This window comes from Sebastes fasciatus, chromosome 18, assembly GCF_043250625.1.
Source record: "Sebastes fasciatus isolate fSebFas1 chromosome 18, fSebFas1.pri, whole genome shotgun sequence".
NCBI classification, from domain to species: Eukaryota; Metazoa; Chordata; class Actinopteri; order Perciformes; family Sebastidae; genus Sebastes; species Sebastes fasciatus.
Genome location: NC_133812.1, coordinates 28145315 through 28167891, shown reverse-complemented (window position 1 = coordinate 28167891; position 22577 = coordinate 28145315). Strand labels below are relative to the sequence as shown.

The 22577-nt window shown below is 41.3% G+C and overlaps 1 protein-coding gene across 5 annotated transcripts in view; it reads left to right on the top strand.

Annotated features, from left to right (window-relative positions):
- The window catches only part of mei4 (meiosis-specific, MEI4 homolog (S. cerevisiae)), a 93138-nt gene that overhangs the window by 20015 nt on the left and 50546 nt on the right, over positions 1-22577 (top strand). The gene's annotated exons all lie outside the window — the stretch shown is intronic.

The following is a 22577-nucleotide window of genomic DNA, read 5'->3' as shown; positions in this document are numbered from 1 at the left end:
AATGACGGCTTGTTTATTGTTTTCACAATATTTTCAAAACCCTGACAAAGGTTGACAAAAGCAGCCCCAAATTTCAGCTCTATTTGGAAACACTGTAGAGTAGACAGCTGGCCTTTGTGCGAGGCTTCAGGTGCAAAACAGTTTGCCCTATTGACCAGTTGCCACTTCTGTACAACCATAATCGATACCGCGTCCCACCAGTTTCCTGTCTGCCGCGCATTCAAACGTCTCTCAGTAGCTTTTGGCAGCCGCCTGAGTCACAGGCCGGGCGAGAGCTGCATTTGGCCGGCGTGCTTCCTGTGAAAGGCAGAGCGGAGTGTTCGAGCCACCGGGGGGTCCTTTGGAAATGGAAATGTGTAAAATGGTAAAAAGGATACAGATGATTTCCCCCCTTCCACCCCTCCTGCTGAGCTTCCCTCCCACTCAGCGGTGTCGCTCACGCTCACTTGTGCCTGTTTTTCTCCTCCTCCAGAGAGCCTCTCGAGGCGGCCGATGCCAAAAAAGACAATTTTTATCAACACTGCATTTTTGAGGGCCAAGTTAAAGAGAAAAAAAATAGCTGAACCCACTGTTTCCCCCCGGAGATATTGATAATGCAAAACAGCCTTGTGCTGCGTTGGAGCCATCGTCTAACACAATCCTCCTGCTGGGGACCGAGGTAGCATTTCGCCCGCCGGCAACTTTGGTAAACTAATTTCATTATAAACATGAGGAACATTTCAAATGCTTGTGCATTACACTGTACCAACACTGAACACACACTTTCCCAAAAGGCAACAAGTCCCAATAGGCTATAAAACTGAAAATATCTGCACGTCTGGGTGATGCAGTCAATTGTGCGTTAGCATGTGGGATTTGTTTCCATTCACATCCCATACAGCGGTGATGGTTCACCACGAATACATGAATCGTTTCAGCCCTATTAGCTACTGGTTAAACCTCTGAGACCCACAATAGACCCATTTTTGTCTTTTTAGAGGGGTCCAGGGGGTCTTTAGGGGGACATAGCAGGTCAACAGTAGATGTCACATAGAAGTGGTGTACATCATCTGAAAGCTGAGAACCTGAAGATTACAGATGCAGCTCAGCACTGTGTGTCAAGTTCTTATAGTCATACATCAGAAATAAACATGAGTTAATTAATTTAAATAAATTGTGAAAGTGTATAAGAGCGTAGAACATGATGATAGAAGTATATGATGGTCATCCCCATGCTCTATTATGTCTCATAAGTTGTTGCAGCTATTTTTGGGGTTGATACCATTTATTACACAGATTTAGTGCTAAATTTAACCATCTTTTTTAACACTGGAAAATTGATAAAAATAATCAATAATCCCTCCAAAATACCACATTAAGACACCAAGACCTTGAGGAACACCATAGAAAAAGCCATGCTGTGATTTGGGATCAAAAACTTTTGACATTTTGGAGATTTCTGCAGGAATTGCATTTTTCCACGATTGGATGGCGAGCACTTCTGTTGTGTAAACTGCTCAGAAACCCCCTTATTGTCAATCTAGCTAGGAAAACCATCCATCCTCTTTCTGCTCTAGGTCTCTAGTTTGATCCATCCATCCTCTGAATGCTCTAGGTCTCTAGTCTGATCCCTCCATCCTCTGAATGCTCGAAGTCTCTAGTTTGATCCATCCATCCTCTGAATGCTCGAAGTCTCTAGTTTGATCCGTCCATCCTCTGAATGTTCTAGGTCTCTAGTCTGATCCATCCATCCTCTGAATGCTCTAGGTCTCTAGTTTGATCCATCCATCCTCTGAATGCTCGAAGTCTCTAGTTTGATCCGTCCATCCTCTGAATGTTCTAGGTCTCTAGTCTGATCCCTCCATCCTCTGAATGCTCTAGGTCTCTAGTTTGATCCATCCATCCTCTGAATGCTCTAGGTCTCTAGTTTGATCCATCCATCCTCTGAATGCTCTAGGTCTCTAGTTTGATCCATCCATCCTCTGAATGCTCTACGTCTCTAGTTTGATCCATCCATCCTCTGAATGCTCTAGGTCTCTAGTTTGATCCATCCATCCTCTGAATGCTCTAGGTCTCTAGTTTGATCCATCCATCCTCTGAATGCTCTAGGTCTCTAGTTTGATCCATCCATCCTCTGAATGCTCTAGGTCTCTAGTTTGATCCATCCATCCTCTGAATGCTCTAGGTCTCTAGTTTGATCCATCCATCCTCTGAATGCTCTAGGTCTCTAGTTTGATCCATCCATCCTCTGAATGCTCTAGGTCTCTAGTTTGTGGTTGTAAAGTTTCATGAGGCTGTGATTATCCTAGAGGTCACCACAGGTCATTTTATACAGGGAGGTCAAGTTTCAAAAAGTGGTCTCGCTTCAATGAAATGGCTCCTACGGGGACTAACATCGAATAGGAGACAATAAGACATTTATACTGCATTCAAAAAACTGCATGTGATTATCATAAAGTGGGCATGTCTGTCACTTTTACAAATTTTCGGGTATATCATATTGAGGGTTCCATCTACCTGGTTGGTCACACCCAATGTCTGGCCGAGGATTTCTCCTTTGCAGCCATTAGTGGTCCCATGGAAATGTCTCCAGCCCCACCACTCCTCTTCATTCTCTCAAGGCTAGAGATGAGACAACCAGATTGCTTTTGAAGTCTCGCTGTGTTTGAAGACTGAACCGCTGGGACTTTCTTATTTCCTTGTGGCTCTCTGCGATTCAAGTCTCAGGGGGAACAGCTGTGGGCCTCCATATTATGGACTGAACAGTAGGGGAGACTACATCTAGTACATTTCCATTAACGTTTAGCTCATGCTGTTATCCACAGTGAATGTTAATGAGTGCAACCTTCAATTTTCTGATTCACCACCGTCGCAAGCAATCCGTTAAAGTCCCCATGAAATGGAAAAAATACATTTTCCCCATTTTAATCATGAGTCCCTGTGTTAACTGTTCATTTACCTCATGTTATATGTCAAATGTATGTCAACAACAAACAGTATCAGAGTATTTTTATATCAAAATCTGATCAAAATCTTTGTCTTTTCTCTTTCTGTTTCAAATGTTTAGTGACTCGTGGCAAGTCCTAGTGACTCTACTGTCTGCTAACCGTGTTAACTGATGACTTTCAGCTGAAAACGTCCGTGGTTGCTTGTTGTAACTTACATCAATGGTCGGCGTAGATAATAAACACAGATGGGTATGCATTTAATATTGATTAAAGTCAAATTGAAGGCTTTTAAGAGGACACAGCTGCCGTCAGTACGAGCAGCTGTGACGCATTCGGCCGAGAGTCAGTTAACACGGTTAGCAGATATTTTGTACGTGTTCTGTTTGTGATTGCGACCGATTAATGATGTTTACTTTGTGGTCATTGGGTTGCCCTAGGTAGAGCAATTAACGTTATATTTCACAATTACGCCACAGTTGATTGTGTTAAGACCACCGCAGCCCCTAGACAGTGTCTTTAGCCCACTAATGTTAGCTACGCCAGCTTAACAGTGTTAACTTAGCCAACGTTACTTGTTTCAGGCTAACGTTAAGCAGCTGAAAGGCTGTCAATCGATTAAAGTATTTAACCACACGATTGTCCATAGTTAATCGCAATGGATCTCAAATTAATCACATTTTTTTATCTGTTCAAAATGTACCTTAGAGAGATTTGTTAATACTCTTATCAACATGGGAGTGGGCAAATATGCTTACTTTATGCAAATGTGTGTATATATTTTAGGGCTGTCAAAGTTAACGCAATATTAACACGTTAACGCAAATTTGTTTTAACGCCACTAATTTCTGTAACGTGTTAACTTAATCAATCTTTGGGATGTTGTATCGGGCTCAGTTTTAAAGCTAGAGTGAAGAGACCACGGCAGTTTTTCCTTTATTTAGCGCAAGTTTGCAGCGTTATTTAACCTCCTTCGCAACAAGCCAGTAGGACATGGTTTACGTTTTCTAATTTCATATGATACCAGTATTTTCACTCTAGCTTCAAAACCTGATACATGAGCCTGATCAAAACCTCCGAAAGATTGATTGTGTTAGAGCTAGAGTGAAGATACTGGTAGCATATGAAACTAGATGAAACCTAATGAATCCATCGGTACCAACCATGTCATACTAGCTTGTAACGAAGGAGCCTAAACAACGCTCCAAACTTGAGCTAAATTTTGTAGAGGAAGAACTAGCTTTAAAACTGAACCCGCTACAACCTCAAATTTGCAAGTTGCGTTAATGCGTTAAAGAAATTAGTGGCGTTAAAGTGAATTCACGTAATCGCGTTATTATCGCGTTAACTTTGACAGTCCTAATAGAAAGTAAAAGTAGACAATTGTACACTACTTAGGACAGCTTGCATTCAAACGTGTGCGTATTGCGCCACGGCAGTAATGGAGACTTGGTTACTTCTAGTATTTCCCCGGATTCGTCTATGCCTCCTTTTGTATAACTAATCCCGTATGGACGTGGCACATAGGGGGCCATTTCAGCTGGAACTTTTTAAGATACTAAAGTAAGATTTACTGCATGGTGTCATTAAACTATATGTCACTTTGCTGAGGACCTATTGGGACTCTACAAAGACCCTCTGGGAGTTCCTTGTCCCCTGTTTGAACACCACTGAGCTCCACTCCCCCTGAATAAAACTGAGCTTTCATAAATGCTCCAGGCTGAGTCGAAGCCATGAACAGACCCCCGGCTTTAGGTCTTTGTCAGCAGCGGGAGACCTCCGACTCCCCGTCAATAGTGCTGAGTGAAAAGTATTTCTCAGCGTGGAAGATTTCCTTTGTGTGGAAACTGTCATGGCGGTGACTTATAAAAACTAACTGGATGGGTTCTCTGTCTCCCTTTAGTTCATTTTCCACTGTTCAAAGTTAACTGAAACATTTTGGTCGCCTATAAAATGTCTTATTCAGACTTCTGTTGTACTTAACTCCACCCTTTCATGTTACTTCTGGTTGCAAAATGATGGTTGGATTATGATGGCCAAATGGCGATGACCAAAAAACAAGATGGCAACGGCCACAAACCAAGATGACGACGGACAAAAAAAGGAGATGGCGACGGACAATAAAAAAGATGACAACGGCAGCAAAAAACAAGATGGCTGCGGCCAAAAAGCCAAGATGGCGATAACCAAAAAACAAGATGACGTTGGCCAAAAACTAAGATGGCGACCGGCAACAACCAGGATGATGACAGCCAAAGACCAAGATGGCGACGGGCAAAAACCAAGATGGCGTCGGCCAAAGACCAAGATGACCACGCCCAAAAACCAAGATGACCACGCCCAAAAACCAAGATGACCATGCCCAAAATGCCAAACTCAAAGCTTCAAAACTGTAGTCCACATACCACACACGTGAACACAAAACAGACCAGAACTATAAGACATAAATGTATTTTCCCCCTCAGTCCCAACCAAATGAACCGGACTACAGGTGTGAAAAGTGTTTAGGCATCGGCCGAGGCAGCTGCAGCCTTTTATCAATTTATCTAAACAGCGAGAGCAAACATGCCTGCAGCTTCCCTCCAGCACAACATCTGAGAGCGCCAGATACAACTGAGCCTGAGCTGCTGAAAAGACATGACTTCATCCTGAGCAACAAAAGCCGTTTCCTCAGTGAAGTACTCCGATCTCATTTTATGATGTAGGTGCAGCGAGCGGCGTGCGTCATCATCAGGTATCCATCAAGCGCTGCGTACTCCTGTTGAAAGGCATTGATTAGAGCTATCAACATAGAGCGTTAGTCATACTAACTGCAAATTGAAAAAGTACGTTGAGTGATGAGACGCTTCGGTTTGAAACTTTTGTTTGGGTTGATTTCATAACTAAGAAGGTTACTGTCTCTGGGAAGATTCATTCTACTACTTACTATTGATTGCATACTGTGTCTGAATGAGGCTTTGCTGATGCGTTCTCAGGCAGAAGCAGATTTGAATGCAACGTGTATAAATTGAATGGCTATTGCTGAAAAAATGACAACCATAAATGGTGCCCTAGGATTTTTTCAGTGCTGAAGTGTCTGAGTTTATAAGAAGATATTTTGACACGAGAAGGGCTTTAGACACATATGTAGTTGTAGATGTTGAATTACGTCAAATAACATGCTTAAAGACTATAGAAGAATATGCACTTATTGAACATATAATACAATACAAATAACGAAAACGAAACAACAAAATTATGCAAAATTTAGGTCAGTTTCGAAATAATAAGAAGCCTCAGTGTATAAGTGACATCCTGCCTGGCTGGGAACATTTTATCCTCACTGGCTTTTAAGAAAGAAATTATTGACACACCCTCCAGCTGGCTTCTAATGAGGGTCTTTTGGCACAGAGAAGTACTTGTATCGGTACTCGGTATCGGCGAGTACCCAAATGTAAGAACTTGTACTTGTACTCGGTCTGAAAGAAGTGGTATCGGTGCATCCCAACATACAGTAAGCCTGACGTTACATTCATTAACAACCGTTGAATTTGATCCAATAATGACGTTTTGAACCCGGGACCACCCCCAATATGCCACCAAGTAGGGACATTTTCTTATCTATTTATTTATTAGCATTATTATTTATACAAAAAGCATGGACTCAGGAAGTAAGTGTGCTGCAGCACCTCCTAGAACAAACAACCACCAATTGATAGCAGTTTTCATATAGAATCGATCATTCCTTCAGCTCTCCACACACCTACCTGCTACTTTGAGAAGGTTAAAGCAAACACTTCGCCCAAAGCGAAACTCCATGTCAGTCTGCCATCATCTGGTCTACCAGCCAGCTGCTGAACATTATATTTTTAGTGTCAGTGATTGATGTGTCCGTTTAGATTCAGTTGACCTTTCACTCCTGCTGATAACAGAACCATATGGTTTACTGGTCCGAGTCTCTGGCCAGCTATCCCCTAGACCTGGAAGGCTTTCCTGGCAGGAGATTCAACATATTTCTATAAAAATACAGCTGCTTTTTTTTAATCATCCAGAGCCTGCCTCCTTCCTAATTGAGACCCAGTAGATTATCCCCATTTGAGGTGTGGACACTAGTCTGCTCACAGAAAATACGATAAAAGTCTGCAGGTAACAAGAGTGTCTGACCGATGTTGTTGCTTCACAAGCGAGGCTGTGGCTGCAGACACAAGGCCGCTGATTTGATGTAAAGAAAGTCATTTGACATTTGAACCTAGTGTTGTTTATTTGTTTAAAAAGCACTGTGTGACAGCAGAGGTAGTTTTCTGTCTGTTGTTCATGTGCAGACCATGTTTGGTTTCCAAAGATGGTTTGACTAATTTTGATATCCGTGTGTTAGTTATTAGTTTTTGTCTCACATCTACTTTTTGCACATCATATTATAGAATTGCTGCTGTGTGATGATTAATGTCAGAAATTGACCCGACTGTCCGACGGCCGGTCGGGAGGAGTTCATCGGTCCTCGGTCCCCCCTGTACACTGCACGGCAAACAACGCAAATCTTTCGAGAATAAAGTCATAATATTACAAGAATAAAGTCATAGGTTTACGAGAAAAAAGTCTTTTTTATGTGTTCTTTTTTTTTCTCGTAAAGTTATGACTTTATTCTCATAATATTCTGACTTTATTCTATAAATCTCAGATGTTTTTTCCCTCAATGTGGCCCTAATACTCCGTAGTACATTGTCTCTTTGGCCCTCATTGCATTAGACTTATATACTATATACTTAGACTATAAACTGTGTTACCTTCATCACGATGATCACATGTTTTGCGGCTCCAGACAGTTATTATTTATTTATTTTTTAATTATTATTTATTTTAATAGTAAAGGTTGCTGACCCCTGCTCTAACCTATAAAATGTATAACTAAAACTATTATAAGAAAAAAAAGAATGAAGAAACATTTTCCATGTGAGGGGGAATAAATGAGTATTTATCTACAGTTAGAGTAGCCATACCAAACCATAAGCTGTCTGCATCGTTACCATTAAACTCCTATTATTGTTATTAACATATGAAGTTCCCAGATCATCAGCGTGCCACCTGTCAGCGTAGTGAGTGCCAGACAGCCCTCTACCCTTAACCAGCTGGTGGTTAGGAGAGCACATCGTTCCCATCTGTCCCGGGACTCTGAGCTGACTCCCACTTTATGTTCCAGAGGTTGAGAGGACAGGCGGTGATGGCTGAAGGGCTTTATGTCGTGTTCACACATCATCGGCCTCATTTCCTTGTTATGATTCGCATCATACTGAGACCTTAACAGCTTCTTCGGGTGTTTGTTGGAAACACACGAGAGACAAAACGAGCTAACGAGTCCTTTCAGGTCCAAGTAGAGAAATCTTATCAGTTCATGAACTTCAATAGAGAGATAAAGAGTTTTATTAAGTGTATTCAATATCATACATATTTTACAGGTTGTGCATGTGCATTGCCACAGGAAGGTTGTGTATAGACTTCTTTTTGTGTCACGTCATGATTACGTCACGGTGTTAGCTGGAGGATAAACAAAGGAAAGACTGGAGGCTAACGCTAGCAGTGGGCGAAAGTTACACATCCAAAATTTAAGGGAAAACGTCATTGTTGGGCTTGAAATAAGTACGTAAACTAAGTAATGCCCGGTTCAGATTACACGGTATCAGCCCAATTATAGCCCGACACTGCCGCCGTAGGGTGTCGACTCGGATCGGGACCGATAAATGAGTATCGTGTGCGACAATCGATCGGTTTATCTTGTGTAGTGTGTCATAGTACACGACAACCGACGCTGCATGTGGAACACCTCACGACGTCCCCACAGAACGTCTAGCATGTTTGATTTCTTTTTTGTTGCTTTCCACGACTTGTTCCGTTTCGGCCAAGTCACAAAAAATAATTTGACTCTCAGTCGTCTAATCTGACATAGTGACCATCGTAACCGTCAAAAATATTGTGTAGTCTGATCCTGGCTAAAACACGTACGGAAACAACTACAGAAAACACGTCACAAACGTCAAGAAAAATCACGTGACAAACGTGACGTAACTTAAAAAACAAAACGCGTGTCAACAACGGTCTGGCACACGGGGCTCCTGGTTAAAAGTCTGGTGTTTGTTGGACATCCTCCCCATGCCTTTCTTGCTTTTTATATTACATCACTAACTCTTACCGTAGCATTTATACGTGGATGCGTTTACCGTGCAGTCAGTACAGCATACATGGAGTACAAAAGAAACGCAGAGATCATGAAAGGTGTATTTATTGCACTAAATGCCTTGTGCATTATCGTGGCATTTATGCAGTAAAGCAGACGTTGCAGTTAAGATATGATATATACATTTTTATATAATTTTTACGCTACAGAATGCAGCATGATAGACCATAGATCACTGTGAGCCTTTGAGTCTCATCTAAAGTAAGAGTTTCTGGATGCACTGTTTCAAGGACACAGAGGTGGTGAGCGGAGGCATTAAAGTCATGAGGATGCTATCAGGAGCCGGGTGGCTGAGGCCGGTGTTTCCTGTCTGACATACATCCTTTTGAGATGCTGTAGCCTGGCGTCCTTGGAGCAGCTCAGCATACAGATAAGCCGTGCCATCTGGGCACCGCGGCGTTCTGTCAGAGGACGTGACAGTCCGTGTGGCGTACGCCGAAACCCGCCACAGCCCCTCAGGACGAAGCTACCGTGAAACCCAGCAATAACAGTAAACCGGTGGGCAGTGTAAATGCCACTCTGAGCGTATTACTATGCACACTCAACCGTCGCTGTCCCACCGTCTGCTTTTTATGCAAACTGTGGGTGGTCTGGAGGATTGTAGGTGCTTGTAAAAGGAGATAAAGCCACCGAATCTCAGTTCAACGAGGAGAAAACAACAAGAGGAAACACATTAATCACTTCAATTATTTACCTGTTTACAACTACATTTGGTGTTAACCTGGCAGTGGCTCAAACAGTACGATTAACGGTGTAGCGCTGAAAGTAATGATTCATGTTTGTTGGTTTCTTTGACTAATTGATTAATTGTTTAGTCTATAAAATAAAAATAGTTAAAAATTAGCAGAGCCCACTGGGATTTCTTGTGTGTTTTACAATCAACAGAGAAAAGCAACAAATCCTCACATTTAAGAAGCTGCAAAGTTTACTTTATAAATGACCAAAACAATTTTTTACTAATTGATTTGGAGTTTAAAAAAGTGATCTTCCGGTGAATTTGATTGTCAATTTCACATTAATTCAATAAGTCAGACACTCAAAGATAGATAAATATAAATGAATAAACAAATAAAACATGAGTGAATATTAAATAATTAATAAAAGTAATGATACGTTTAGAAAAACTACCTCAGTTCAGATTAGTTTGAGATCACGATGGTATGATCATACGCATCAAAGGGTTAAATCAAACAGTTATTTTAGAGAAAATATGAAAATATCGAGATATATATATAGTATATCGTGACATAGCTTAAAAATATTGAGATATTATTTATGAGCCGTATCGCCCAGCCCTACTCCCTAGCGTTTCTGACTACTACCAACAACACAGGACCAGTGTTCCCTACTTGGTGACTTTCTTGCTGGATTTAGCAACTTTTCAAACCCTTTTAGTGACTTTATGTGTAAAAAGCAACTAGCGACAAATTCAGCAACTTTTTCAGACTATCAGGGAAAAAGCAAGAAAAACATATTATACTGTAATTCATTCCCAGTGTTGCTCCGAGTAATCACAGTCAGCAGGAGGTCTCTCCCTCGCTGCAACCGACACAACCTCAAAGCTTTATGCAAATGAATGCACAACAAATTTGCCAATATGCAAATGAGTGTATGATGTCATCTGCTGACTTATAGTGATATTTAGAGCTAGTGCTAGCTACTTTCATTGGAAAATAGTTGACAACGCTGCACAGGACACACTGCATTTTGTTTTTTACGACTTTGTGCAGTAAATTTAGCTTGTATTTTGCCTGGAGATCGTACCCGGTGGCAGACAGAATTGCATTGCGAAAGCGAAGCTCATAGGGAACCAATCTAAATGCTGATGGTGTCATTATTCTCATCGTATCCTCATAAAACGGTTCCTATGATATCTTACGAAAAGTTTTTCCTCATTTTTCCTGCGTTTTCCTATGAATGTCTAGCAACAATGGTCAGTTTCTGGTCATTACATGCATACATTCTTTTCAAAATAAACTTCCGTCTTCACAGGAAACAACTTAGTTAGGTTTAGGAAAGGATCGTAGTTTGGGTTAAAATAACTACAGAACTAGTGTTACTTAAGTACAGAAGTTACTAGACAAATAAACCAACGTTGACTTCTGGTTTCACAGGGGACACCAACAGCGGTCTCCTGGGGAAATTCTGGTGTTTTTCGACCCACCCATCCACCCCGACCTCCTCCATACGCGGTGTTTGTCGCTTTTTAAACTTCCTGGTTCACGATTACATGGATTACATATGAATTGATTTTGTGGGATATATACGAATTACAGTTCATTACTTTCCGTAGGTATAGCTACTAACGGTGTATGAGAACAGCCTGGTATTCTGTAGCCATTGTGCAATCAACATTTCCTTCATCACTTTAAACACTTTAAACTTTTAACTTTAAATGATTGATCACAAACAATAATCCACATTTTCATTAGTTGCAGCTGGGATTGTATTTCCTTTGAGTTATGAGGCATACGTGTGCAGAGAGTCGGGTCAAGGTGGTCTGGCTGGTTAACCTTCATTTGTAGCTTCACTTGGCGTGAGATCCCTCGAAACTTCCCCGTGTTATTATCTCATTAGAGCGATGTGATGAGTTTCATAACCAGCCAGTGTCTGGGCTGATTGCCTTTAATGATATTAAGTTTGGCTCGGGGATATTAAATCTGGCTTTGGGGTGAGTTTTCAGACACGCAGGGTTCAGCGGCGGTGGCAGAGCCAGAGGAAATGAGCATCGCAGCGGACGCCTCTAAAGGCCAGTGCCAGTTCAATTTGCACTCTCTGGCTCGGCAGCGCTCGGCGAATATTTCTGCTCCGTACATCATATTTCATGTTTAAATACCAGGAGGCGGGTTCAAATACTCCCGAGTCCTACATTTTTCCTCTTGAGAGCCGGGTCGTCTGAAGCCCGATTGGAGTCTCTGACTCTGAAAACTGTGAGTTTAATGGAAGTGCTTTGTCCGTGTGAGTGTCCGTGGTATTTGGAGATGTGAGATGAGCTGCCGAGCACACTACCGACATTACCAAGAGAACCGGCTTCATGTGCCTTAAAGCTCATTTGTTCCTGTGCTCACACCATGACAGCAGAAAGTTCAGCTCATAGGAATCGAAATCCGAGTCAATTCTGTAGTGAGAGCACATGATCAATGACAATAAAAGAAATTAATACAAGACTAATTTTAGCTAACTAAGTTTACTGCCTGACGTTTTCTGGTCCAAACATCACATCAGTAAATACTTTGGAGTGCAGACTACCTCTCTTTTTCCACTCTATAACAACCTGCATGTTTTCTCAACTTGGATTGGACGTGCACGACCTCAAACTATTATACTTAACGCATGATAAAGACCTACATTTGTACTCATTGATAAAACAATATGTTCTAAAATGTAACATTTTTGTGGCATTTTATGGGAAAATAATACACATTTTTAGACCAATATTTCAATTGCGATTCAGTATGTGATTTATTTATTTTTTAAGTTCCTTATCTTCTGTATTCATTCACTACACACATGCAATAAATCATTCTATAGTATGACCAACACAACACTGGATATTAACGGCTCTTTCATGTAGGCCAGGCCCACATCTTATGAGGAAATGAATAACATCTTTATTTAGCTATTGAATTGTAAATACCTTTAATCACAGTAGAATATTATAAATTGGTACTAAACATGTAACATAATAAGGGTTGGGCCAGTGTAAAAACATTAAAACCGGTTTGATATTTAAGCCAAACACCGGACCAGTATACCGAATTTTACCACTTGACTCTTAGCTCTTCCACCTTAAAGGTCAGCCCACCTTAAGTGAGCCTGAGCCGTTATTTATTATTTCACTTTAGTCTGCAGTTGGCAAGCAAGACACTGGAGCTTAGCTTGGGTCTTGAGGAGTTGTAGCGTTTATTCAAAGACAATCTGAAACCTACACTGTACATTTACTACCACTACACAGTAGGGCTGTGTATTGGCAAGAATATGTGTAAAGAACATACCACAATATTCATAAAATCTGAGTAAATAAAAAAGTTTTCTTTTCTATGCAATCAGAATCTGCATTTATCAATAACATCCAACATCATAGCACTACATTTTGTGCAATCTGAGCCACAAATCGTTGCATGTTAACTATTAATTAAAAATCAATAGTTTTTTTTCTACTCTCAGGTCTCTCTTGCTAAGCAGATTACCTGATTAAAAGGTTATATAAATTATAATCCCAAACTGTGTTGATGAATTCTAGTTGTTTTGTTCAGTTGTGGTGCCTTCACTGCCTCACCTGAGTGACAAGCTAACAGATTTATTGATCCAAAGGTTTGCCATCTGTGGATTAGAATGAAAGAAATATCATTTCACGGCTCTTCGGACCTGTGAATTGATTGCATTTTTGTCAACCGGTAACGGTAGTGGGGATAGTGCAAGATTACATTTATTAGAGAGTACAAATAGAATTATTAAGAACATGAAGAGCATGTTTCTCATTAGAAAGTGAGGCTCCTTCTTCATGTTTAAGTTTTGAACGATGTGTTGACTTGATGAGCAACTGGAAAAAAACCTGGATCTTGAGGGTCTTTCCAGCATCCGAGTACTCTTGTTTGACTATGGAGCTAAAAGCACAAGGGGAGCTTATATAAACATTAGCAGTTAGTACAATGCTGCAATTAACTGTAACATATCTTGGCATTTCTTAACTGTGTTTTCTTGTTTCTTATTGACCAATATATACATACTATTGTATTTACAAGCTGATTTATCAGTCCAGCTCTATTATACTTTATGTTTTTTATGTGCTAAATCCAGCTGAACTGCAACATATAAAAGAGGCCAGAATCATGCCAGGGAAAATAAAGATTTAATATGTATATAAAGGGAAAATTGTACATTTTTACAGCCAACATGATTTGTTAGGTGCGTCAGGTTCCAGTTCAGTCAGTAGAAGCTCTTTTAATTTTCACACAAACCTGCTCTGAGAATTACAAACAGCCCTCTTCTCAGCTGGAGTTTGCCACAAAGAGCTTCGTCAGTATATCTCTGCTCCTCTTTATCCTTATTCACCAGCTCCGCTCCGCTCCGCTCCTCGGGGGAGAAAGAAAAACCAATAACAAACGATGACGACACTGCTAGAGTTTTCTTCCTGCCGTGTACAGCTTTGTATGAAGCACAGGGGCAGGCAGGTGGGGAGAGGATGCTGGCATGAGTTGAGTTGAGTCAGCTGTAAGTTGACAAGTGGAGATAGTCGGTCCTGATACGGGAAGACGGCAAGAGGGAAACCATTGTGTGGTAGCAATCGGTACTGATAAAGCTGCACACACAAAGATGCAAGACTCAGGGTAAAACATTTAGTTTCCATTTTAACCATATTAAACATTTCAGGTAGATTTCTGGAGTTGAACAACCGAACCTGTGGGGTTGATAAGTTCGTTGTCGTCCTTGGTTCAGGGTCCAAAACAAGACCCCTATATAGAGCTCCAAGGATGACGTCTTTTTGTGGTACAACCAGGAAGTTAGCATCGCCCTGGTTCCCTCCACAAACAGCCAACGGGATTGTTCCATTGGGTTTTGGATTATTGCAGAAAAGAAGCTCTGTGGCAAACAAACGTTTATGATACTTCAGCAAGATGATGATTAACAAATGACACCACTTTTATGATTTTTGAAGCGTGAATGCAATCGCCAGAATTAAAAAGCTAACGTTAGGCTACCCAACCTAAAACCCAAAGCTACATTTTTACGTTATTCAGACATGCAAACTTGTCACCTTTCTGCGTTTATTGCCGTTTTGGTCTAAAATCTATTGCAGTAGCGTTATGATAAACTTAATTGGATTATATGACGATTAGGGCTGTCAAAGTTAACGTGATAACGCGTTCACGCAAATTTGTTTTAACGTCACTAATTTGAGGTTTTAGTGTCTCAGTTTTAAAGCTAGAGTGAAGATAATGGTATCATATGAAACTAGAAAAACCTAATGAATCCATCGGTACCAACCATGTCATACTAGCTTGTCACAAAGGAGGTTAAATAACGCTCCAAATTTACGCTAAATTTAGTAACATTACCATTTTGCAAATGATTGAGCTCCTCAGCCAAAGTGCCAACTAATTTAACGTTAAAAATCTGAAGAATTAAGAACTGATTTTGATGCCACACCCGTTCCTGCTTTGGTTCCATTGTGGTCTACAGGTAGTACGGCTGTCTTTTTATTCAGATTTCAACCACCATTCAAGGGTGGGAAAACAATTAAATATTCAATCTGTAATCATTAGTTTTAGATGAGATGAACGCTACCTATATTGTTTATGTTCAACTTAATTCAAATGAATCGCGTGTTTTGTTTGACAACCCCTAAGAGAAGGAAATGAAATTAGCACCTGCCAAATACAGGGTAAATGTTGGCAATGGCAGGTCCAAATTTCAGATCACAATTCCTAAATTGAAAATAGTCAGGGAGTAAGGTTACATGATTGTTCGGGTGACCAAATTGGCGAGGGCTGGAGACTATGGACGTTTAATTATTGGACATGAGGTAACCAGAATTAGGGAGAGAGAGTAAGTCTTTATTTCAGATTAGCTTCCCCTTTAACCTCATCAAGTGGTGTATCTGCATTAAATACACAAACAAAGGGAGATGCATGGCATAAAACTGCATTGCACATGCATCTAATCAATCGTGACTTTTAAGTACATTTCTAAAAAGTAGACAACATAAAATGTGAGTCGGTGAGTGTTCCTCTACTGTTATGCTAATATACTCGCAAGATAAGACAAGATAACAGAACTAATGGAGCACCAACTCTGGTCCGTCGTGACATTTCATGGTGCTGCCTCCCACCTAACATGGCATTTGTTATTTTAATGAATGAATTTGTCTCTTCTGACCCACACTGTCCTGCTGCTTTTTCACGAGTGGCGACGGGGACTGAAAGAGATGTGACAGCAACAAGGAGTGCTGTCTCGACTCAAACTGGGGCTGCTGCAGTTATTCTATGCCTTCTACACTAAAACAAATCTCTTCTCTCCTTGAGCCTTTTAACACCTTTTCTTTAACAACACACTCACACTCCCACCACTTAATTGAATATTTATTTATGGTATTTGGTTTATTTTTATGCCTCCTGTTTTTGGGTTATCTCTCCATCCGTAAGTCTGTCCGTCCGCATTCTCGTAAACACGATATCTCAGGAACGCCTCAGGATAAACGTCTACTTGGACTGTAAACTGTCTTGGTTTTTAGCCGTCACCATCTTGGTTTTTGGCCGTCTTCATCTTGGCTTTTGGCCATTGCCATCTTGGTTTTTGACTGTCACCATCTTGGTTTTTGGCCATTTCCATCTTGTTGTTTTGTTCGTCGCAATCTTGGTCTTTGGCCGTTGCCTTCTTGGCTTTGGCCGTCGCCATCTTGGTTTTTTGCCGTCGGCATCTTGGTTTTTGGCTGTCACCATCTTGGTTTTTGGCCGTCACCATCTTGGCTTTTGGCTAAGGGCTATTCAAGTTTTCATACTAGGAAGTTGATTCACCTAAAAAGAATTATCCTCTGAGTTACAGACATCTCTTTCCCAATGTAAGTCTATGGGAAAAAGACTTTTTGGGCCCAATGGCATCACGTGACGGGACACGGAAGCCGTTGTACCGTTGTTTGGTCGCTACGAAAATTGGCATCAACGACCGGCGCTCTTTCTGGGGGCCTGCTGTGGACAAGCTAACTAGCTAACTAGTTAACTAGCCAGCCAGCTATCTCTGGGAGCTGGGGCCCCACTGACGTAGGTTCTGTTGTCACCATAACAAGTAACAACTATTTCCTTGTCAAATTACCACAGCAAACAGTTCAATAGCCCTTCGACTCCTATTTGATTTCCATGCTAACAACTTTTGTCATAATGACGTCTCAGTTAGCTCAACTCAAAATGCCAAATCTTAGCTCAATGAGGGGTAGAAGGCCAAGCTCTCAGTGGACACCCATTAGAGCTGCCGCCTAAACGTCGATAATCCCCAGAATCCCACTCGCCTTTTTGCTAAATAATGTAATTTTATACTTTCCACAAAGGTCCATGTGTGATCCTGCTCAATGGGAGCCTTTATTGTTCATGTTTGAAGTAATACAGGAGGGTTAGGGTTAATACAATAATCATTTAAAAACTATAATTCTTTCATTGATTTTCCACACTTGCTTACAGCTGTTGGACATCACAGGAAATGAAAACTAAATGCTCATTACATCTCATTTTCTGTAGTAATGGTGGCATTTTACTTGCTGTGCTGAGTCATATGGAAGATGAACTGTGTTGTACTTTCAAATCAAGATGCCCTTTAAATTATGACTGTCTCTCTCTGCAGTAAACAGCAGGTATATAATTTTATATAATCCATGTAGTAGGAAAAAGAACGGTGTAAAAGATTAGGAAAATCGGCTTTGCTTTCTTATTGCTTGTCACATTAGTATTTTTCAGGCATTTTCTGGGGACTTTTTAGAAGAAGCTCTGGTGGCATCTGTGGTGACGGCTTAATTAATTAGCATTCTTTGGCTCTCTAGTTGCCTGTTGTCTTCATCTCTATCTGCCATCATCCTCCCACAGTGCTCGCCTGTCTCAGCTTTCATTAAAATAATCCACTTCATGGTAGAGCAGTGCTGCTTGTATTGAATTACAGTGCAGAAATAGGTGGGGGAACATATGTTTTCATGATCATCTTGGCCTTCTTATCACACGATGATGGTTCATTTCTGCAGACACGACCTCAGGCAGTGGGAATATTCTCTGTTTAATGGACACAAGCAGTATTTAATGTCAGATAGATGTGCACCACATAAATGCAAGCTATTCATAGGCAACTTGAGTAATGGCTACCAGCACTTTACAGTTATAGTCATAATGGCTTTGGCATTTTATTTTGAGCTACTGTCTGACTGGCCCTACAAATCCACTAAGAGCTAACTTATATCATCCGGAGCACTGCAGAGACGTTTACACCAGCAGCTAAACTTAAGCAGTTATTTCTGGATGAGAATGTAAAATTAATTGAGCCAATATTTAGACCAATCTGCATCATCGCCAAGTACATTTAAAGAGCAGGAATTTGGCCCAGAACAAAATGCATTTTGGCAGAATTGGCAGTGAGCTGCACTAGAATCCAAACTGAGACAGAAACTGTCTACCAGTTTATCCCACAAAATCCACCGCCGATGTGATTAACTTTCACAACTTTAAATGCACTGCATGTCAGTAAAGGAGAATGAATGATGGATAAATTACTTATACAACATATTGAAGCTTTATTTAGCTGGAATTAGGGCTGTCAACTGATTAAAATAGTTAATCGTGATGAATCGCAAATTAAACGCACATTTTTTATCTGTTCAAAATGAACCTTTATGGGAGATTTGTCAAGTATTTAATACTCTTATCAACATGGGAGTGGACAAATATACTGCTTTATGCAAACATAAGTATATCTGGATGTCATCTAACTTCTTAAAACTCAACAGCAACAAAACCGAGCTCATGGTTGTGGCTCCCAAGGCCCTGCTCCGGAAGGTTGGAGATCTCCACCTGGATGTTGATGGCTGTTCCTTCTCCCCATCCTCGGAAGTCCGCAACCTGGGTGTCATCCTGGACCCAACACCATCATTCCAATCTCATATCAGGTTCATCACCAAATCCGCCTTCTTCCACCTCAAAAACATCTCACGTCTCCGGCAATCACTCTCTGACTCTGTGGCAGAAACCCTCATCCACGCTTTCGTCACCTCCCGTTTGGACTACTGCAATGGAGTTCTGTCCGGGGTTCCCAGCAAAGCCCTGGACAGGCTCCAGTATGTGCAAAACTCGGCTGCCAGGGTTCTCACCCGCACCAAGCCCTGGCAGCACATCACCCCCACCCTCATCCACCTCCACTGGCTCCCGGTCAAGTCCCGCATCACCTACAAAATCCTCCTCCTCACCTACAAATCCCTCAACGCCCTGGCTCCTCAGTACCTATCTGACCTCCTCCACCCTTACACACAGCCCCGGAACCTTAGATCCTCAGGCACGGGTCAGCTCTCCGTCCCTCACACAAGAATGAGAACTTTTGGGGACAGAGCCTTCAGTGTGACAGCCCCCACCCTCTGGAACTCTCTCCCCATAGAGCTCCGCAACGCACCATCTCTGGACACCTTCAAAAGACTCCTCAAAACCCACCTCTTCACCAAGGCCTATGGCCCCTAGCTACTGTTACATTTGTTGTATTTATTTATGTCTTTGTTAAGCGTCCTTGGGTTTCATGAAAGGCGCTATATAAATCCAAGATATTATTATTATTATTATTATATATTTATTATTGGAGATATATTAACAACACCAAAATTGAGTGCAAGTTTGGAGTGTTATTTAACCTCCTTCACGACAAGCCAGTTTCATAGTTTTCTTTCATAGCGATGGTCTGTTATACGTAGCAAAGGTCTGTTATACGCAGCGAGGGTCTGTTATACATAGTAACGGTCTGTTGTACATAGTAACGGTCTGTTATACGTAGCAGCGGTCTGTTATGCATAGCAACGCTCTGTTATACATAGCAACGGTCTGTTATACATAGCAACGGTCTGTTATACGTAGCGACGGTCTGTTACACATAGCGACGGTCTGTTACACATAGCGACGGTCTGTTATACATAGAGACGGTCTGTTACACATAGCGACGGTCTGTTATACATAGAGACGGTCTGTTACACATAGCGACGGTCTGTTATACATAGCAACGGTCTGTTATACATAGCAACGTTCTGTTATACATAGAGACAGTCTGTTACACATAGCGACGGTCTGTTACACATAGCAACGATCTGTTATACATAGCAATGGTCTGTTATACGTAGCAACGGTTTATTATATTTAGCAACGGTCAGTTTTTCCTCGCCAAAATTTAGGGGTGAATTTGCGTTAACTTTGAGAGGCTTAGTTTCTTTTTGAAAGATAGAGTAAGTTAAGAGTAATGGCGACAGATGACTTTGCAAAACCTGTAGACTATTAATAATTAGTAGTTTTGAAACCCCCAGTGTACGTATCTGTTTTTATTTAGTCAAGGACAGTTTCCTTCCTGAACAAAGTGCTGGATGGCGGACGCCGGATGTAGTCTCGTCCAGCGCTGCACACGTGACAGATCTGAAAGAGGATCAGATTAAGGCGAACGGCCGAGGAATTGATGGACAATTAGCTGCGGATCAAAGCCGTCCTCTATCCTCAAAGTGCACCGCTCTCATTAGCGGTCAAACCAGGACGGAAAATTAAACTGGTTGATCAAAGTCACCTCATAAAAACTAAACCCCCTGCGGAGTTAACTGTCAAACTCACATGCTCCAAGTCCTGCAGAAATGCACTAACTCACCGTAGACATACAAAACAGGTTTTTAACTAAGGAACAGCAATCTTCAATTTAGGATTTCTGCAGCTACACATGTAGAAATAATGTTGGGGATATTCGATATCTGCCACCATTATCTGTAGTTTCACATGATTTATTTTTCTGTTATCTTGATCTTGAACTGCAGCTTCACTACAGCGTTGATGAGAGATGATTTCATCTTCAGAAATCATATAGTACATGCTGTATAGATTATATAGACTGTAATATAGAGCAGAACACAGCAGAAAGGCAGAACTGACAAAGAGAAACTACTTTGTACTCAGAATACATAATCGACTGAAAGCACCTGTGAGACACTTCAGGAATTCAGATCACGTCATGTTCTCTCATATATCATTTTAAAGGCAATAAATTAACATGCAGGTTTAATTGACTGTTGGCTAAGTCCTGCCTAATTGATTAAATATCGAAAGACAGACCGCTGATCCGTGAACCTGAAGCCAGTAATGTTAACGTATTTAACAGCATTTCACCAAAATCTTTGGGAAAAGCAGAAAAAATTGTAACGTTGAGTTAACTCGTAGATCATAAACGTTTGAATATAAAACGACTCGTTGAAATCGGTTGAGAAATGTAGACGTTGTAGTGCTTTTCATCTAGGTTCATTTGTATGTGTTTACAGGCCGGTCTTGCCTGGTCCAATATGGCGCCCACGTTAACGTACGATCCAGGAGTCAATGCGGCGTCTATTTATATATGTCGATGCCAAGGATAGTTTGCTGAGAGAAAAGAGGAAAAGGAGTTGTCGGGTCAAAGGTGTCAGCTTTGGCATTTCTGCTCTATCAGGTTTCTCTAAGTGGGACAACACTGTAAATATTGTGGTCTGGTGTTTGGGAGAAACTCTGCTGTCGTATCAGATGTGACAGCGCTGACCTCCTCTCAGAGACTGTCACCGCTTCATGAGACCTTTTAACAAAAAGGAAAATAATCATCCAACCCAGTGGAGCCCTCTTGGGTTGCTGATGCTGAGATAAACTTTCAGAGAACAACAAGACAAAGCAGTACTTTTTTTCTTTTTTTGTGTGAACCAGACAAACCTGTGTTCTTCCACCTCCTCGGGCAGTCCAGATGTCAAGATATGAGCACAGAGAACGCCGACTTGGATGAGACTGGATCGATATTCTGTCAGTTGAATCAGTGGATTGTCAGCGGACCGCCATGAAAGAGACGGTCAGGAGGGAAAAAAAAAAAACACAGCAAGAGGATGCTTCTACAAGACAGAGACTGGGAAAAAAAAGAAAGGAAAAAAATCAATTCCTGGGTGTTGTTGTCTGCTAACAGGAGGGGAGCCGGTGTGTGGTTGTGTTGTATGTGAGCCTGAAGCACACTGTGGTCGTACTCACTTCACTGGAGGACCACCAACAATCATCTGTACGCTGCACTTCAAACCAGAGTTTCATACGACTGCTGTGTGTTGTGTGTCAATACAATTTTCATATTTGACCCCATTTTTTTTCCAAGTATAAAAGCAGCGTGTTGCTGTCAACAGTCAAACCAAACCGGATCTAAACTCCTGGATTCAGTTGTTATTGTTATTTACTAATTACTAATTACCATTATGGTAATGGACTTGGACTTATATAGCGCTTTTCTAGTCTTCCGGCCACTCAAAGCGCTTTACACTACATGTCAGCATTCACCCATTCACACACTGATGGCAGAGGCTGCTCAGGTGCCAACTTTGCCCATCAGGATCTAATCTAAATACTCATTCACACACCGATGGCTATGGCTTCGGGAGCAATTTGGGGTTAAGTGTCTTGCTCAAGGACACATGTCGATGTGTCCTTGAGCAGCCGGGGAACGAACCACCGACCTTCCGATTGGTGGACAACCTGCTCTACCCCCTGAGCCACAGCCGCCCCGTTAACGCAAATTTGTTTTATTGCTGCTAATTTCTTTTAACGAATTAACGCAACAACGCAACTTGTGATTTTTTAGGCTCAATTTTAAAGCTAGATTGAAAATACTGGTGTCATATGAAACTAAGAAAAACTTAAGAATCCATTGGTACCAACCATGTCATACTAGCTTGTCATGAAGGAGGC